This window comes from Ambystoma mexicanum, chromosome 7q (assembly GCF_040938575.1).
Source record: "Ambystoma mexicanum isolate Mex_15411 chromosome 7q, UKY_AmexF1_1, whole genome shotgun sequence".
Classification (NCBI taxonomy): Eukaryota; Metazoa; Chordata; class Amphibia; order Caudata; family Ambystomatidae; genus Ambystoma; species Ambystoma mexicanum.
The window spans coordinates 1,047,752,016-1,047,771,867 of record NC_090941.1 but is presented as its reverse complement, the minus strand read 5'-3'; the positions used below and the strand labels follow the sequence as shown (position 1 = coordinate 1,047,771,867).

At 51.1% G+C, this 19,852-nt stretch overlaps 1 protein-coding gene across 3 annotated transcripts in view; it reads right to left on the bottom strand.

Annotated features, from left to right (window-relative positions):
* Positions 1-19,852, bottom strand: part of LOC138528595 (sacsin-like) — a 472,485-nt gene that overhangs the window by 93,313 nt on the left and 359,320 nt on the right. The gene's annotated exons all lie outside the window — the stretch shown is intronic.

Sequence of the window (19,852 nt, the reverse complement as noted above, 5' to 3'; positions counted from 1 at the left end):
TGACTGTCAGCTCGTTGGCATGAGCTCCCCATCCCGTGAGGGATGCATCCGACACGATCGTCACCTCCGGCCAGGGAAGCCAAAATGGAGCCCCCTTCATCAAGTTGCCTTCGACGGCCCACCACAGAAGGTCCTGGGCGACCGAGGGCGGCACCTGAATCGGGTCCGACATCCTGCCGGAGGACTGCGACCATTGCATCTTGAGTGCCCACTGCAAAGATCTCATGCGCAGGCGAGCCTCTGGCACCAGAAGAATGCAGGATGCCATGAGGCCGAGCAACCTCAAGAACTCGAACGCAGGGAGCGTCTGGGCATGCTGAAACTTGTGCACCATCTGCTGAACGTGAAGAGCCCTCACCTGGGGAGGAAAACACTGCCCCAGGGAAGTGTCGAGCACTGCTCCGATGTACTGGAGCCTCTGCGTTGGCGTCAAATGGGACTTCTTTAAATTGAGGGAGAAGCCCAGCCTGTGGAGGGAGTGGCAGGTGACGGACAGATGATCCAGGACTTGCTCGGGAGAGCTCCCCCTGATCAACCAATCGTCCAGGTAGGGGTAGACGTGAATCCCCCCTTGCCTGAGATGCGCTGCCACCACCACCATGAGCTTGGTGAAAACCCTCGGGGCGGAGGTCAATCCGAACGGCAGGACCCGAAACTGAAGGTGCGAGTCGCCAACCGCGAACCTCAGGTACTACTTGTGCTTGGGATGGATCGGCACATGGAAGTAAGCATCCTTGAGGTCGAGTGACACCAACCAGTCCTGAAGCTGAAGGGCCTGGAGGACTTGAGAGAGAGTAACCATCTTGAACTTGTCCTTCCTGAGGAGTTTGTTCAACCCGCGCAAGTCCATGATGGGTCTCAATCCCCCGTCTTTCTTGGAAATCAAAAAATAAGGGGAATACCATCCCTTGTTCCTCTCCGCTACAGGCACCAGTTCTATAGCGCCTTTCTCCAGCAGGGCTTGAATTTCCTGCGCAAGGAGCGGATCCGGACACTTCAAAGAGAGGTTCCCCGGTGGATTGTCGCGAGGCCTGTGCCGAAAGGGAAGACAGTAGCCGTGGGCTATGATCTCCAGAACCCACACATCTGAAGTAATGGCTTGCCACTCTACAAGATGCTGCGCCAGCCTTCCCCCAACCGGCGAACCATGGGACATGGCCTCATGACTGAGTAGGAGCGGCTGCGGCGTTACCCGAGGGCAAAGAGGTAACTGCCCGAGCGGCCTTGGCACCACGGGTACCCTGTCGTCCACCTCTGGTACCCCTGCGTTGGCCTCTTTGACTGCCAGCTCCTCTCGCTCTACTGAAGGATGAGTAAAAGCGAAAGGAACCACCCCTCCACTGCTGTCCCCTAGGACGAAAAGGCGGAGTTTGGCGAACTGCAGCGCCCAACGACTTCGCTGCAGCTTTTGAGGTCTGCAACCTCTCAAGGCTCTCGTCAGCCTTGCTGCCAAAAAGGCGTTCACCATCAAAGGGCATGTTGAGGAGCCGGGACTGCACATCAGGAGCAAACCCCGACTTCCGCAAACACGCAAACCTGCGTATCACGGTGCTCGCCGCCATGGACCTACTGACGCAATCAGCCAAGTCCAGACCCGACTGAACGGACTCACACATGGCATCCTTACCATCCTGGACCATAGCAAGGAAACCCTCCCGTTCAACCCCTTCGGGAATATGTTCAGCCGCTAACGCAACACAGTTCCACAGAGTGTGCGTGAACCGTGACAAGGCACAAATGGAGTTGGCCGCCTGAAGCGCCATACCACCAGAAGAAAACACTTTCTTCGCCCAGTCATCAAAACGTTTGTCGTCCCGATCAGGAGGGATGGTAGGGTACGACGCCTGCTTTGCCGGGGCCGTGGCCGCCTGCACCACCAAACTCTCCGGAGTGGGGTGCCTGGTCAAGTAGCAGGGGTCGCTACTGGCTGGACGGTATTTACGCGACAAGGATCTGCCCACCGCCGGGAGACTCTCCGGAGCAGTCCAAGCCGCCGCCACCCTTCTCTGTAAAGCCATATGGAACGGCAGAACCGGGTCAGTTGGGGGACCAACATCAAGGATGTCCGTCAGATCATCCTGCACAAACTCCCCTGGGGGAGCAGACCATCCCAAATACTCAGACACCCTAGCCATAAGGCGCCGGTACGAGGAATCGGCATGGGAGCCAGGCTCAGGCCTACAAAAGTCCACCTCCGGGGAGGTGTCCAGTCCACTGGCATCATGCAGTGACTGCCTCAAATCGTCAAACTGACTATGGCCCGAGACAATTTCATCAGGCACCAGACTAGGAACCAGGCCATCAGAATCCACATCCGCCTCCGAAATAAATTCCAGGTGGCGAAAAGGCACCCGAGAGTGCTTGCTCTTAACCAGAGCCTTCCTAGGGGGTACACCCGTGACACGGGGCACCTCCGACACGAAAGGCGTCGATGGCGTCGAGCGAACCGGCGCCGAGAAAACCGGCAACGGCGCCGAAAGGATCGGCGTCGACGTCGAGGAAACCGGCGTCGACGTCAGATGCAGCGCCTCCAGTATCGGCGGCGTCGACACAGCCCTCGAGGCCGGAGCCCCAAGCGTGTCCCTCGACGACCTGAACGTCGACGGCCTCGACGACGTCCTCGAAGCCGGAGCCTCGAGAAAGCCTGTCGACGCCCTCGACGCCACAGACGTCGACGTCTTCCTCGAAGACTTCACAGGAGCACACGGTCTCGAACGCGTCGAGGACCGGGACCTGGAACGGGTACGGCGAGAACGAGCCTCCTTGTGCGAACGGGACCGCTCCCGTGACTCGTGCCGACCACTCTTGCGAGCGGTGTCTCTCGACCTCACACGGCCGACCCCACTCGGGGGCGCGGACGGCTGAGTACCCTGCGACTCAAGAATCGCCAACATTTTCTTCCCGAAGGAAGCCCATTCCTCCGGCGTCGCACGGCTGGTGGGGTAACCGACGTGCCGGGCAGAATCCTCGGAAGAGGACCTGGAAGGCGACCGGTGACGGCGCTTCCGAGAACGCCTCGAAGAGGCTGAGGAGTGGCGAGACCCACTCCTAGAAGAAGACCGACGAGACTTCCGACGATGACGCGGAGAGTCACCCCTCGAATCATCCGTCGAAAGCCCCGCCGACTTCGACTTCCGGGGCTTGGACACCCGACCTACCGACAACTTCTTCTTACGTTCGCGTAAGGCTTTGGTCGTGAGCGACAGGCAGTCAACACAGTCATCCGTGTCGTGGGCCTCCCCGAGGCACCAGAGGCAGGCGTCGTGCGAGTCAGTCACCGACATCTTGGACCCACACTCCCCGCACTTCTTAAAGCCCGGACGCGGGGTTGAAGACGAAGTAGAAGACATCGTCGAAATTCACAAACGAACAGGTTCGAAGAACCAGAAAGAACAGAACACCAAAGAGACGAGGCTTAGAACCGAGAAACACGAAGCAACACGTTCGCGGAAAAAACGGAACTGAGGCTACAGGCGTCGTGCGTCCTACTTATCACATCGGATGACGTCGGACGTCGGAGGAGGCCCTAGACGTCGGCGTATCGACGTCATCGACGCAGGACGCAGACGCCGGAAAAGTTTCCGAAGCAGCACAGCTGTGGTGATTACCTGTCATAGATATGGAATACGTCGGAGGACCCAATCCCCTCGAAATATAAATATATTCACAGAAATAAACAGTACTAATTTTGACAGGATCAGGAATATGACCCTGTCAAGATGGGATGGGGACCGCCTCTCAACCGGGGGCAGAACGCCTAACAGGGTTTTTACCAGAGCCCCTCCTGCCCTGGGGGCAGGGGTGTGAGGGCCCCAGTCTCTGCCCCTTACACTTGTTCCTGCTTATAAATGAAAGTACCAGTTCAGTTCATAGAAGCTTTATTCGTCTTTAGTCAGCAATATCAAAAACAAAAGCAACAATACATATATTAAGATCTGTAATCTTGCAAATGAAGCCCAATAATCACTATAAAAAACATTCAAATCATCAACAATGAAAAGAAAGTAGGTACTACATATGGCGACCGAGGGCAGTCATAGGCTGGAGGATTAGAGCTCCTAATAAGAAACCGCCAAAGTCAAATAATTACACTATAGCGATAATGAGAATGCATTACTTACCGTAAAAGCATTTCTGATGGTTGTATCTGCTTAGATTCACATGCTGTGCATAGGTCCGACATCCAGTGGTCACTGCGGAGTATTGCATTTTGTTTTTCGTAGTCGAAAAAGGGGACGTCGACAAGGCGTGTCTGAAACACTATCCCTATAGTGACGTGCGTTGTACCCACAATCCCTCACGCGTCGAGGTCCCTCTGTTTGTATTTTTCTGCCCAGCTTCTGGTCGTTTTCACGCGGAGCTCCTCGAGAGACATTGCAACCCTCGACCTTTGGTCGTTTTTTTCTCATAATATTAATAAACCCTCCCTCGACGCAGTTGTAGCTGTTCTCCGCCAAGCAAAATCTTCGACGGAGGGTCGAGCGGAGGAAATCCTTCGGCGCTGCCGAACACGTGGCCTGGCCTCGCAGGCCATATAGAGTAGGGAGAGTGGGGTCGTGGGACATCTCTGTGTCTTTCTGAGAATGCCTTTCCCTTTCCCCTTCCTTTCCCTTGGGGTGCTTATCGCGGGGCCGGGGACAGTCCTCGCTGTGTGGTTGACGGCGAGTTCTCTTGACTTAGATCGGATGAGCCAATCGTCCAGATAGGGGTAGACGTGGATCCCGTGGTGGCGCAGCCGCGCCACCACCGGTGCCAGGCACTTGGTGAAGACCCTTGGTGCCGACTTCAAACCGAAGGGCAGTGCCATGAACTGATAGTGCCGTCCCTGAACCACAAAGCGCAGAAACTTTCGATGTCCTCTGTGTATGGGGATGTGGAAGTACGCATCCTCCAGGTCCAGCGACGACAGGAAGTCCCCTTCTTCCAGCTGTCCCAGAACGTGCTGAAGGGTGACCATCCAGCATTTTTGAGATTTTATGTACTTGTTGAGGCGGTAGAGGTCTAAGATGGGTCGCCAGCCGCTGGTCTTCTTTCGGACGAGGAAGTACCGCGAGTATACTCCAGAGCCCCGGAGTCTCTTCGGGACAAGCTCTATCGCGCCCTTTTCCAGCATTGCTCGTACATACAGAAGTAGCTGTGGAATGTGGTTTTCTTTCCTGGCCACTGGTGGAAAGTGTGGACACTTCATTTGGAACTCCAGGGTGTGCCCATGGGCCAGGGCATCCAGCACCCAACGGTCGCTGGAGATTTATTTCCACACGCTGACAGAGTTCGCCAGCCAGCCTCCCACCGGGGTGCTCGGGTGGGGGCCCGAAGTCATGCCATGATTACAATGTTGTTACTGATGCTGTATGTGTCCCCTTGCTATCACCAAAATCACAAGTCCACTTAACAGCACACACCTTAAATGTTCACTTATTAACGCACGGTTTATGAACGCCCATGTCCTAGACATCCACGACCTCATAGCCACCCATGACCTTGATATCCTTATGATAACCGAATTATGGTTTCATGAAGGATCAGGCCCTGCACTATCTCTAGCCCTACCACCAGGATACACCATCATCAGACAAGACCGCACTATCCTAGGGGGTGGAGTAGCCATTATAGCTAAAGACTCCCTTGCAATCAGGAAAATTGACCAAGGTAATATTGAAACCAGTGACTAGTTGCGCACCAAAATTAAACTATCAGACCACTGCACCATCACACTGCATCTCGTCTACCGACCACCTGGCCCTATAGGGGACTTCCAAACCGCCCTCACTGACCTCCTCTCCGACAACCTGAAACACCCTACCAAAGCCATACTACTAGGTGACCTCAACCTAGGACTCAATGAAGCCAACGACCCTGCAGCCAAAGCACTCAACACAGCACTTGAAACCCTCAGGTTTACTAACACCATTACCACACTCACGCACATACAGGGTCGATCCCTGAATTGGATAGCCGAGCAACTGCCCTATCGCCGTCATGGCTAACACGCCCATCCCATGGTCAGATCACCATGCTATTCACTTCAACATCCCCACTACCAGAAATAAACAAACACCGGAGCCACCTTTGCCCAAAGCACTTACCAGAAGCTCCAGGCAGCTCACCAAGGGTAATCTTATCCCATTCCTATACGGGCCAGCATTCAGACCCCCCATTCTCAGCTGACCCAGAGATCCTAGCAAGATCATACAACACAGCCATTAAAGCAGCTGTGGAAGACATTGCACCACTTAAACCACGTAAGGCCAAACCTACCAGCCACATCAACGCATGGTTCACCCCAGACCTCCTCGGACACCGCTCTGAGAAGTGGGCAGCGCTCACCCTATGGCAACCACATGCACAGATGAATAAAAACTGGATTTTAAATCTAACGCAAAAGAGTATAAAAAAGCTATAATCAATGCTAAAGCCATCTGCTTTGAAGCCAGAATCCAAGAAGTACAATCCAATACCAAAGAGATCTTCTCAATTTGTAGAGACCTAGAAACACACTCCAACACCACAGAATTTCACCAAGGATACAACTTGGTGTGATGATATCCAATCAGCGATGAACGGTAAGCTCAACACCCTCCAAACTAAAATTCAAGCAACTAGACAAACACTCAACATCCCCACACCCACTGTCGCACCACCACCCCCTTGAACAGCATCAAAGAAATTAAAGAATCTGACTTAATTAACATCATGAAAACCATCAAACCATCTAATTGCAAAGGAGACAAATGCCCAGCCACACTCATTAAGGACTGCGCCAGCCATCTCGCCTCCTTCCTCGCAGCTTTTGTGAATACCTCCTTTGCCACAAGCAAAGGCCCCTCATGCCTCAAGGAAGCTTGGGTCCTCCCTCTCATAAAGAAACCCTCCCTGGACCCCTGCTCACCTAACAACTACCGACCAATCACCACAGTCCCCTTCCTTCTTAAAATACTGGACAAAGCAGCATACTTGCAGGTACAACAATTCATTGAGGAAAACAAAATTCTTGAACAACGCCAATCAGGTTTCCGCCCAAGTCACGGGACTGAGACAGCCTTACTTGACCTAAAAAAAACAAATGGACGATGCAAGAGACAAGGGGAAACCTGCGCTCCTCCTCCTAGACCTTTTGGCGGCATTCGACCTCGTTGACCATCAAGTCCTATGTCACCACATCTCCACCACAGCCAACCTCTCTCCTAACGCCACTGCCTGGATCGCCTCCTTCGTGCAAGGGTGCACCATGCAAGTTTTCTCAGACCTTGCCTCAGCCTCACCCACTCTTATCTTATGCGGTGTCCCGCAAGGCTCATGCATCTCGCCCATCCTCTACAACATTTTCACAGGCCCCTGTTCCTCATCCTCGACTCCCTGGGTATCTCGTACACGAACTGCGCTGACGATACCCAGATCCTCCTCACCCTAACAGGAGACTATGGGCCTCATTACACGGATGGTGGTAAGGGTTTACCCGTACTGGCAAGGGTACCAGTGCCGGTAAACCCTTGCCGCCTTACTACGAGGTCCCTTTGCGGCTCCCGACCTTAACTTAAAGTAGGGACCCGCAAAGGGACCTTGAAGGTAATTACGGTACCGTAATTACTGCCTTCCCCATTCCCATTGAGCCCTATGGGGGCAGAACTGGGAATGGCGAAGTGCCATGGTGAATGGGGAATTACCGCCCCCACACACCTTGGAATAGGGTGGTAATTCCGCCATTCACCATGGCGGACTCGGTAAAATACCGGTGGCAACCATGGCGCTAATAGCGCCATGGTTACCGCCGTCCATGTAATGAGGCCCTATGACATTGACTCCAAAACACAACCAGATTTACAACATAATTTCATGCCTGGATGGCAGCCAATGGCCTATGCCTCAACTCAGACAAAACCGAACTTCTCATAGTTGGCTCTAAAGAGACACTCAAGAACCTTGACTCCAATTCAGCAACTTTACAATTGACAGCATTAAAATCCCAGTGGCAAACTCAGTAAAAACACTAGGGCCCTCATTACAAGTCAGGCGGTGGACCATGGTGCTAGTAGCACCATGGTCCATGCCGGATTCCGCCATGGTGGATGGCAGAATTACCGCCCCATTCCAAGGTGAGTGGGGCGGTAATTCCCCATTCACCATTTGCCCTTCCCCATTCCCATTTTTGCCCAATAGGGCATAATGGGGATGGGGAAGGCGCTAATTACGGCACCGTAAATAACGGTGCCGTAGTTAGCACCAAGGTCGCTTAGCGCCTTGGACTTTAACGCCTGCAAAAAGCAGGCGTTAAAGTGTGAATCAGGCGTTAAGGGTTAACGGCGCCGACGGCGCCGTTAAACCCTTAACGCCTGACTTGTAATGAGGGCCAAGGTGTCGATCTGGACTCAAATCTAACAATGACCAGGCAAGTGAGCGCCATCGCCTCAACAGCAGCCTACCATGCCAAACTGCTTACTGCAGCCAGACCCTTCCTATCGAAGGATAACTGCATCACAATTGTTAGAGCCATAACAGGGTCAAGACTTGACTACTGTAATGCTCGATTCTTGGGCACCTCTTCCAAGAACATGTCGAAACTTCAAACCATACAAAACAGCGCTCTCAAGAGTAGCCACTGGAATACCCAAGAAAGAGCATATCATGGCAGCTAGGAAACAGGCACACTGGCTCCCAGTAAGAGAAAGAGTCATATTTAAAGCACTTGCCCTCACCCACAAGTGCATCCACCTCACTGCTCCACCCTATCTCTCTGATAGAATTCACCCCACTAGGCCCACCAGACCAACTAGAACCCCATACGCAAACATGCTCACGATCCCCAGAGTCAAGAGAGCCAGAGCAGGTGGGGTCAGTTTGCCATACCTAGCAGCACTACACTGGAATGTTCTACCACCACCCCTGCGAGCAGAACTCTCTCACCTAGCGTTCCAGAAAGCGATGAAAACCATTCTCTTTAACTAAACTTATCTAATACGCTACTCTCACCTGGAACGTGCACACCTAGACACCTGTTCCAAACTGAACAAATATCTGAATGATTGTATAACAAGTGCATAATGTGATTACGCGAAATATGCTACCCTAACATGTATGTAACCTTTATGTAACTAAGACTACCACAAGTAACAGTGCCACAATGTCTTTGGGCTGCATGTGCGCTATACAAATGTAATAAATAAATAAATGGATGAAGCGTTTCTCCCTTGTTCTGAGATAACATGTTGTACAGGCAAAGCAGTTGCATTGGAGGAGAGAGGGACATCTCCATCAGATGAGAGAACCACGCTTGGCGGGCCCAAATGGGGGCCACCAATATCATGGTCACTGGTTCTTGGTGCATCTTGTGCACGATCTTGTTGAGTAGGGGAGTATGGGGAAAAGCGTAAACAAATTTCTCTGACCATTCTATCCAGAGTCCATTCCCCTTCGAGCGGTTCTGGGGGTACCTGGAGGCGTAATCTAAGCATTGGGCATTCTCCAGAGTTGCGAACAAGTCGATCACTGGGAAGCCCCATTGCGCGAAAACGTTGGAGACAATGTCTTCGTTTAGCCGCCATTTGTATTCTACGGGCTGTGGGAAGTCTCTGCTGAGCACGTCCGCCAGAAGATTGAGTTCCCCTGGAACGTGTTGGGACAACAGGAACATCTTGTGTTTGAGAGCCCATATCCAAATGTTCTGGGACAGCTTGGATAGCCATGGAGATTGAGTGTCCCCTTGTTTGTTCAGGTATAGATGGCTGTGGTGCTGTCTGTTAGAACCAGGACTGTCTTCCCCTGTAACTGAGTCTGAAAGGCTTTCAGTGCTTTGAATACCGCTAATAGCTCCAACAGATTTATGTGGTTGGAATCTACATCCGGGGATCACACTCCGTGCGCTGTCTGCTGAAGCAGGTGAGCCCACCACCCTGTGAAAGATGCGTCTGTCGTGAGAGTAGCTTCTACTGCGGGGGTGGTGAAGGTCTTCCCCTTCAAGAGGTTGTCCCTCAACCACCACTGCAGAGACAGAACGAGGGCTGGCGAGACAACTACCAGATCTTCCCATTGTCCGCTGGCCTGGCACCACTGGCTGTTGAGCCACTCTTGCATGGGACGCATGCGCAGACGCGCGTGAGGAACTAAGTAAATGCAGGACACCATCATCCCTGGCAGCTGCATGGCCTTGCGTACCGTCACTTCCCGACTGGCTACATACTGAGGGATCTGAAACAGCATGTTTTGGACCCTCTCGTTGGAGGGGAAGACGAGGCAGTCCCTTGTTCGAATTAGAGCCTCTAGAAACTGTTTGACTTGACTGGGGTCTAAGCTGGATTTTTTCTCATTGATGGAGAAACCCAGACTGAATGAGAGGTATATTGTCTTCTGAGTGTTCAATAAGCATGTTTTGTAGGATTCCCCTGTTATGAGCCAGTCGTCAAGGTAAGGATAAACCGGGATGGATTGTCTGTGCAGGTGAGCTGCTGCCACTGCCAGTACCTTTGTAAACACCCTTGGTGCCGAGGCAATGCCAAAGGGGAGTACTTTGAACTGATAGTGCTTGTCCTCCATTATGAATCTTAGGTACTTTGTGCGCTGACAACATTGAAATATGAAAGTATGCATCTTTCATATCCAGTGTTGCCATGTAATCTCCGTTTCAGCAGCAGGATTACTTCTTGTAAAGTGACCATACAAAACTTTTGAGGTTTGACAAATTTATTCGCTGGGCGCAAGTCTAGTACAGGGCGCATGGTGAGACCCTTTTTGGGTACAAGGAAGTACACTGAATAAATACACTTGTTTACCTGTAGAATCGGGATGACTTCTATGGCGCCCTTTTCTTGAAGGATCTTCACCTCTTGCAGAAGGATGCACAGGTGTTCCGGATTCAGGCACCATGATTTTGGTGGTGTGAACTGAGGTGGTCGGCAAAATTCTATGCAGTATCCGTGGGCCACGGTCTTGATTACCCACTGGTCTGTCGTTATCCCCTCCCATGCTTGAAGGAAAGAGGTTAGGCACCCCCCAACCAGGGTGGCATGGGAGGGGACTCGGATCTGATGGTAATTTCTAACCTGAGGCTGAAGAGCCTCTGGGGGTGGAGCCATGTACTCTATCCTTTCCACGCTGATGTCCTCTAGGTTGATAGGTGGTGGTGGTATTAGATCCTTGTGCCGAGTTCCAGTTATTTCCAGAACTGTATTGGTTCTGAGGGGAGCGGGATTGCCCACAAAAGGACCGGCGGGAGCCACCCCCTCTCTGTTGAGAAGGTTTCTGGGTAATCTGCTGAAGGAACTTGAGTGTCTCATGTTCTGTCTTGGCTGTTTCCAGGGCATCGTCCACTGCTTTGCCAAACAAGTTGGTTTCTTCAACGGGTTTGTTTATCAGGGCAGCCTGGGTCACTGGTCTAAACCCAGAGTTCCTCAGCCAGGCATGTCTCTTGAGCAAGGTACCCTGCGCCAAGGTTCTTCCCGCTGTTTCAACAGCATCTAAAGTGTTCTTAAGAACATTTTGATTCACCTGCTTGCCTTCTGATACGATGGTGAGCAATTTAGCCCGCAAGGGTTCTGGTACTTCTTGAAGGCCTTCTTGCAGCAGGTTCCACTGGACATATGCATAACTAGCCAATAAGGTGGTATTATTGCTATACGGGTGAAAAATGCAGCAGCCGCTATAACCCTCTTTCCCAATGCATACAGCCTCTTGGACTCCTTATCGGGCGTTGTCTCTCCTGTAGACGTACACCCGCCTGTTTTCTAGTCATGGTAACCACTAAAGAATCTGGAGTGGCATGGCCTGTAATGTAAGCAGGGTCAGTAGGAGAAGGACTGAACAATTTCTCCAACCTGGGGTTCACTGCTCTTGTTTGAGCTGGTGTCAACAATGAGGGTGCCAATCTTCTCTTGATAGAGTTTAACAAAGTAATAGCTTGGCTGGCAGGGGGCTTTTCTTTGAGAATGTCCTCCACAAAATCAGATTCTGGCACAGCTACTTGTGTGGCGATCTGAAAATGTTTAGCCGCCTTCTTCAAAAAGGCATTAAACGCCATTTGATCGTCCACAGGGTAGGCCTGGCGGGCTGGGGTTGGGGGGGGGAGGATCCATGCACAGGGCATCAGGGTCCGGGGTAGTAAAAGGGGACGGCCAAGGTTGAGCCTCAACCTGGCGGCTATCATCCCAATTGTCCATAGGATCTGCAGGGTCATCCATATTGTAATCGTGCCCAAAGGGGGCATCATCTTGCACATATGTGTCCACCTGGACCTCGTCATCAGTGAGGTAATAAGTATAATCCTCATGAGGATCATCAAAGGTCCGTGGAAACTTGGCCATGCGTGAAAAGTGAAGGTCCTCCTTGGCCTCTTGGGAGCAAGCTTCTCAGAATAAGGGACACATTAATCTAGTTTGTCCATGCACCCCTCAAATTTCTCCCTGGTCCATGGGGATGAACCAGAGTGGTCTGGGGGAGGAAAGGGATCATCTTCCTCTCTGGAACGTCGAGATTTATCCCCTAGCATGCTAGATAGGGGCACAAGAATCTCAGAATAGCCCTTGCGGGGTTCTGAAGGCTGTGGCACGTCTTTTTTGGCGCGTCCTTAGGTCGCTCCGTGTGTCTCGGCGCATCCTTCGGCCGTTCCGCGCGATTCGCTGCGTCTTTCAACCTTTCTTTCTGACTAACCGCCGAAGCGATCATAGTGATGCTATAGATGATGCTCGGGGTGGAGGGGCGATGTGCCGGGAGAGCCGGAGGCTGCGCAGTGAATTTCAGCACCACTGGGGCCTTATGCGGCATCTGCGCATCCTCCTGGAGCATCTCGACCGCCGCAGGAGTTTTAGTGCTAGCGCCCTGTGTCTTTGAATGCCCAGTCGCAGGCCGCTGCTGCAGTTGCGGGGAAGGCTGCCAATCATCAAGATCAGCGGATCCCGTCGAAATGTTCGGCGGGTCCGTTGGCGCTTTGGCGCGTTTCGACTGTGATGCCAAAGCAGAACCTTGGGTTGTGTGTTTGGTGTATACAACTTGTGCGTCCTTGTCGCCAGGTGTTTTCCCCATAGCATGACTCGCGTTGTGCCTGATGGGGTCGGGGACGAACACTGCGGATCGAGAGCTCGCCGCCGTTAGGTCAATGGCTTCCGATACGGAGGCCTGGTCATCGCTAGTCCCCCCCATCACTTTCGGCGGCGGCAGAAGAACTTTCGGCCTGTGACATGCCGTAGGCTGCCCACCGCTTTAAGCGGCGCTCTTTGATTGTCTTTGGACGCAGGAGCTTACAAACTGCGCAAGCCGCTTCGTTGTGGTTGAGAGGAAGACAATTGTTGCACCAACGGTGCTCGTCTTTCCACGGTTATTTGGCCCTACATAAGGGGCAAAACCTAAACAGCGTCTTGTCCATAGCGCAAGACAGGTACAGAGATGACAAAACCCAGGGAACAAAGAGGGTGATAGCGGAAAGGCATACTCGAAAGAATATGGCCACCCCGACCCTCTCTCCCTACTGTGTGGGCCGGCCACGTGGATGGCAGCGCCGCCGGATCAACAGGCCGTAAAAATTCTGCAGCAGTCTTCGGTGATGCACAGGATTCAATCCTCAAAGTGACTTAAGGGAATAAACGACCGAAGTCGATAATTATAAGAATAACACAATCTCTTTTTCAAGAGCTCCACATTAGGGCCACCAGTAATCTGGGAGGGGGGGGGAATAATCTTGAGGGACCTTGAGGGATTTTGGGTACACTACACGTCAGGAATAGTGTTACAGGCACGCCCATGTAAACGTCCCCTTTTGATCCTCGAAAGACAAGATGCAATACTACGCGGTTACCACTGGATGTCTGACTATAAGCACAGCATGCGATTCTAAGCAGATTAACAAGCATCAGAAATGAAGTTATATTAATTGGCGGCGCAAGTGCACTTTCTATCTTATTGGATGCTAGGAACGCCTGCATAGCCGCATGTGCAGATTGAAAATTGCTTGGTGCAACCTTTTGCGGCTCAAGCGGTGTTGGTGTCAAGGAAGGATTCTGACAAGTGTAAATTTGACCCAGTGGCGTGCACAGTGCACACATGGAACAGGATTCTTAAGAGATTGGGGGGGGGGATTTTCCATAGGACCCAGGGCTGCAGCTCTGGAACATTGAGTACTTCTAGCCTACCTGTGATACAGCTTTGGTTTGGGAATGGCGAGGGGCAGGAATAGGCACTATGGCGGACATGTACCCAGGGGGAGTGTTTGTATCTCAGGATTGTCCCCCATGTTTCTGAATGCTCCCCGGCCGCTTCTGATTTTAAACTCCCTACTTAATTCGGCCTCGGCCAGATTACTTGTTTCCATCATATATGGCTAGGTGCAGCGTGATTCCCCCTGGGTGCCCTTAAAGAGTAAACAGCACTGGGAGAGGGATGATGGGTGCACCTTTACAGACAAACAATGGGCAATGTTGTGCGAGCGATCCCACAATGTGGCGTTCAATCCCCGTCTCCAGGGTGTACCTTGCACCCGACCGGTTTCACCTCTTCGACCCCACTAGGTGTGATGTGTGCCCCGGGTACCAGGCGCACCCGGCTGACTTCCTCCACATGCTGTGGTCCTGCCCCCAGTTGCAAGAGTTCTGGGCGGGGGTGACGGGTGTCCTCTCCTGTATGCTGGGGTACGATGTGCCATGTGAATTGCTGTGCTGCATGTTCGGATGGCTTCCTGGTGCACCGCGACTAGGCCGAAGGTTTCTGACCACTTGCATGATAATGACCAGGAGATGTATATTGATGAGATGGACCAGTCAGGGCCCCCCTACCACTCGGGCTTGGCTGAATGATCTGGTCTGGCTGGAGGACATGGACAGGGAGTACAGGGCGCTGCGTGGGCCGTGGGCTCGACCCAAAAGTATATGGGGTCCTCTGGTGTGTTACCTTCTGACACAGTGCCCAGACAGGGGGCGATGGGATCGGGGGCTGCAAACTAGACAGTGCCATTATTGATATCGACTGATTGCAAACTAATCATAAGGCAGAGAAAAGCAATGTGATATTGATGCATCCGGCTAATGGCAGTTATATTGTTCGACTGTGACTATCACTGTGCATTGCTGTAATGTTTGTTTTTGTGAGACGTGAATCTCCCTTAATAACATTTTATTTAAAAAGGACCCTCTGCCCAGGTGATCCTCCCCAGCTTGTCCGCCCCAGGGTGAGGATCCAATAGAGATGGCCCTTCCCTGGCCACCTATGCAATGGATCCCCGGGGAGTAGGAAGGGAAATACCCTCAGTATCCAGAGTCACCTACAAGGGGAAAGACACATGTGTGACTCATGATGATTGGCGGATGTGTGCCTGTTACAGCAGCATCTCAGAACACAGTCTGTGCATGCATGTCCCATGTGTCATTGCACTACAATGTTTCACATTCAAGTCTTTGCATGTGGATTGCAGTGCTCAGGGGTGATGTCAAGTCTGACATGGTACTACTTGCACACAGCGGACAGCCAACACTCATTGCTTTCAGGGTCTTTGACTGACAGTGCAGCATGTCAGGGTGGGTGGTTTGGGCCTGTGCATTGCTCCCATGAATATTCCCTGATGGGAGTCTGGGTTACATGTACAGGTCGTCTGTGTGGCAACCATGATGGGGTAGATTGCATGCTGAACTGAATGCATACCATGTCAAATGCAAGGGACATGTCCCTCAGTTTTAGTTTGACAGTATGTCATCCCATGCATGGGGGTGTTATTGGAAGCTTCATCTTACGGGCACGCCAAGGGCTCCATTGGTGTTTGTGGGCCCTGCACCTAGTCGTTCCCCACCCCCCTCAGCTCACAGAAAGGGTGTCTGGGCCTGGGTAGGCTATTCAGGACAACTGATGTGTTTGGGGCAACAGAATTATTTGTGTAGCATTGTACAATTCGGTTTTACTGTATTTGGACGACACCTTGGTCACTGTTCTTTTTGTCCAATGTCATTTTTGCCTTATCCTCTGGCTCTTTGGGGTGCCCCTAGACATACTTTGGACACCCGTAGCTGGCCCAGCCCACCACTTTGCTGGCCATGCATGTTGTGGGAGGTATGGTGTTGCCTTCTGGTACCTGTATTGCATTGCGTGTAGCTGGCCTGTTGGAATTGCATGGCCTGGCTATTGACTGCTGCCTCTCCAGTCATGTACTCCTCCTGTGGGTTCCAGCATGTCATTTGTGGGGTGTGCTGGTGGGTGCCGCATGTAAAGGGCCTTGCCAGGACATGCAATCACGACATACCCCCCTTTGCATGTCACTCAAACAGCAAGGTAAGTGAGACTGGGCATGTACTCGCCCAAGATCCAGGTCCATTGCTCTTTGTGCCCGTCCATGTATGCTGGCAGCGTGCTGTTCCGCAGGATCATTGCGTCATGGGTTGATCCTGGGAACCGGGCACAGCAGTGGGAGATGGTGAGGTCGGCATCACAGGTGACCTGGACATTAAGTGAATGGAATTGCTTCCGGTTTCTGAAGACCTCCTCTGGGGCCTGAGGGTGCTACCAGCTCCACGTGTGCACAATCCAGGGCTGCCACCACATTGGGCATGCCTGGGATCACATAGAACCGTGCCTGGTGGCTTTCACATGTGCCTGGGTGGCAGGGAGGGCAATGTGCTGATCCACATGGCACAGGAGTGTGTGGATCACATGGGAGGAGATGGCTGTCAGGGGAGAGTGGTAACTCTGCAGGGAGAGAAAGACTATGATTCTCTTGGTTGTAAATAAAATCCCTTAATTCCAGCGTTCTTGATGGCTTGCTGCCATTACTCAAAACCATCTGATTGTAAAACTCTGAAAACCACTTTGTCAAAACAGAACCCTATTCAGTCTCCATGTATACATGGTGAACCTAGAACATATGAAGCATCTGATAGTTTTGGTGATTGTATTTCAAATACAATTGTTCAACAATGTGATCAAAAATCATTTGAAACTTATTGGAACTCCAAGTCCCAACTAAGGAGTACATGTGGAGGAAATGTGACTTTGAAAACAATGTTCAGTCTAGTTGTTATCAACCTAGTCAATTACGCAGGACATTTAAACCTCGAGATTATCTGTGGCAGAGAGGATGACGAGGGGAACATCAGGAACGAGAAGAACAAAGGATGAGAGAGAAGGAAGGCTGCAGAGTGCGCGCAGAGGGAAAAATGACCAGTGGCAGAGGAAAACCCAGAGGGCTGTTGGGAGAAGGAGAGTCGCCTGCCAGAAGCAGGTTGGCGTCCCTCGGCACTGGAGGAGAGAAACCCCAGGAGAGGAAGAGCAGACGGTGCACAGTGGGGCTGAAAGGAGAGACCTGCTGCACAGGTCTTTACAGCAAAGTTCGGGAGAGCCGACGCGGAGTACCAAACTGCCCAGAAGGGGAAGCTGGCCCCTCGCAAGCACATCTCAGTCGACGCACAGTGAACAGGTGAGTCAGCCTAACATCGAAGGGTGCCCCGGATGTGCATATTTGCTCAACAGCATTTTGAAAGTACTTTTGAATACAGACCAAATATAAGCAAAAAGGAAAAGGCGAATATGGTGCAATTCTCCTGACATGAGATGTCAGGAACACCTGTCATCAGCATTGTCTAAGCCAAAAGACGATTGCCAAAAGAACAACTGGTGCAGATTTGGTGCAATTCTCCTGACAAATGCGGTCAGTTGGGAGAAACCTGGAACCAACATTGGCATTAGCCAAAAGAGATTGCAAGAGAAATAAAGAGACAAGATTTGTACAATTCTCCTGACATAGTATATCAGTTGGGAGAAACCTAGAACAAGCATTGCCAAGAGCCAAGAGACATTATAAAAGAGGTTGACAGAAGGAGCTTGAACAAACCCTCATAAGGGATGCTAGTATGAGAGAGCTTGGTGCAAGTGCTAACTGAAGTCAACAAGTGTTGTGCCACTAAAGAGGTGCAATTTTAGAAATACCTAAGAAGAGAGTGAATGTTGAAGAGAAGCCTGATAAGGGTACCAGGCAGTGAAACCTTTTTGGAACAAGATACCTGGCAGGAGAGTACACCAGGGGATCTAAGTGAACCAAAAAGGAGATATTCCTGGCAGGAGAGCAAACCAGGATATCAAGAGTTTTTAGTTGAAGTTAAGAGGTTTCCTGGCAGGGGACCAAGAAACTTATTTTGAGTTGGTGTCATATTAAGTTCTTGTTTCAATTGAACATTTTGTCAACCAGAAGCTTTGAAAAGACACGTCTTTTGCCATACCTGAATCACTGTTATGAAAGACATTTGTTTTACCATCTTTAAAAGTAGTCAAGACTTTCTTTGCCTGATACCAACCAGCGTTGTGAAAGGAACATTTGTTTTAACACACTGCGGAAAGTATTAGGTGAAAGAGACATCTGTACTGCCTTTAAGAGACTGGTTTTGATACAGGAACACTGTGAATAATTTACCTGAAAGTATCCAGGGGAAGGGAGACAACCCTGGATACAAGAAGTGTTTCTGTTGAACTTATATGTTTGAGTTGTTGCATTTTTCTATTAAGTTGAACTTTGAAACATTTACCTTGCACTGTTTGCTTGTTTATGTTAGTGTGAGTATCAGACTGAGTTTGGACACAAGGTCATCCCTGCTTTAGTTTTAGTTTCATAGCAAGGGACAATCACGTTAGAATAGGGAAAGTTAGGCTTTGTCCGAAACCCCTGTTTGGTTAATAAAATGGCTAATGTTGAGAATGATATCTCTTTGTATCCGCTACTCATTGCTGACCCCTCACACCCAGCACTCTGCAGATGGCAGGCTGCGAAATGCCATGCAGATGGCTCACTGAGCGCTGGAATGTGCCTGTGGCCAAGAAGTGCAGGACCAACACCAGCTTGACCACCAGCAGTGTTATGGCCATCCTGATGCCGATCCTGCTCCCTATGTCCTCCTGGATGTGTGTGAGGAGTTCTGTAATCATCGCCCTGTTAGGCGGTACAGGTTGAGGATTTGTTCGTCTGTGAAGGTCCATGGTGTGGTCCTTTCGCGGGGTATGGCTGCACATCTTGCGTGGCATATCCTAATCATCAGCATCCTTTTCCTCCTCGCCAATGCTTCCTGTTCTGTTGCCTCTGGTGGTCCTCCAGACCCTGCAGCTCTAGGTTGGCCTGGAGTAGCTCCATGTCCATGTTCACTGTGATGAGTGGCAGCATGGTTGTGTAGGGAAGTGTTTTTGGGGAAGGTGTGACCCTTTTGTACTCTTCCTGTGTGCATCTGGGTGGATTGGGTACACCTGTGGCCTTATTTCCTTCACCTGTGTGCATATACCACATACTATGAGGTGTAGCTATCTCTGCCTTGGTTTTGCCCGTATTACCGGCTATAAACGCCTGTTTTACTGGCATTTCCCAACTTGTAATCGGACGGTTATACCGCTGTGCCGGTAATACCAGCGCTGGTGTCTGGGCCTTCAGAAATTCTGTTGCCAGTAATTTGTAATTGGCTGGAATAGTAAAAGTGCCGGTAACTGGAATTACCAGCACATTTACCGTATTACGGCAAACTCGTAATGATCCCCAATGTCTTGTACACAAGGCCTAGCATGCCTCTGGATCCCCCTCCTTCAAGGTTAAATGCGTTGACTCTTATCCCAGCTAGACATTGCAATCTGCAGGCAGCTATCCGTAGAGTTCCCCAAATTAAAAGAACCAGACTTGGCTGGACTGCTCATTCTAAAACAGGCTGGCTACCTGGCTATGAAAATTCCATGGAACTTTCAGAAAAAAAACATGGAATGTTATGAAAAGACCATCAAAACATGTATGTTCCCTCTGTAACATCTAATGGCCTTCTTTCCTTGCATCCATATCAGCTCAATTTCACTAGCATTGGATGATATACAAGCAAGCACACCACGTTCTGCAATAGATTTTAATGGAGAAATTTAGGTTTATGTTATC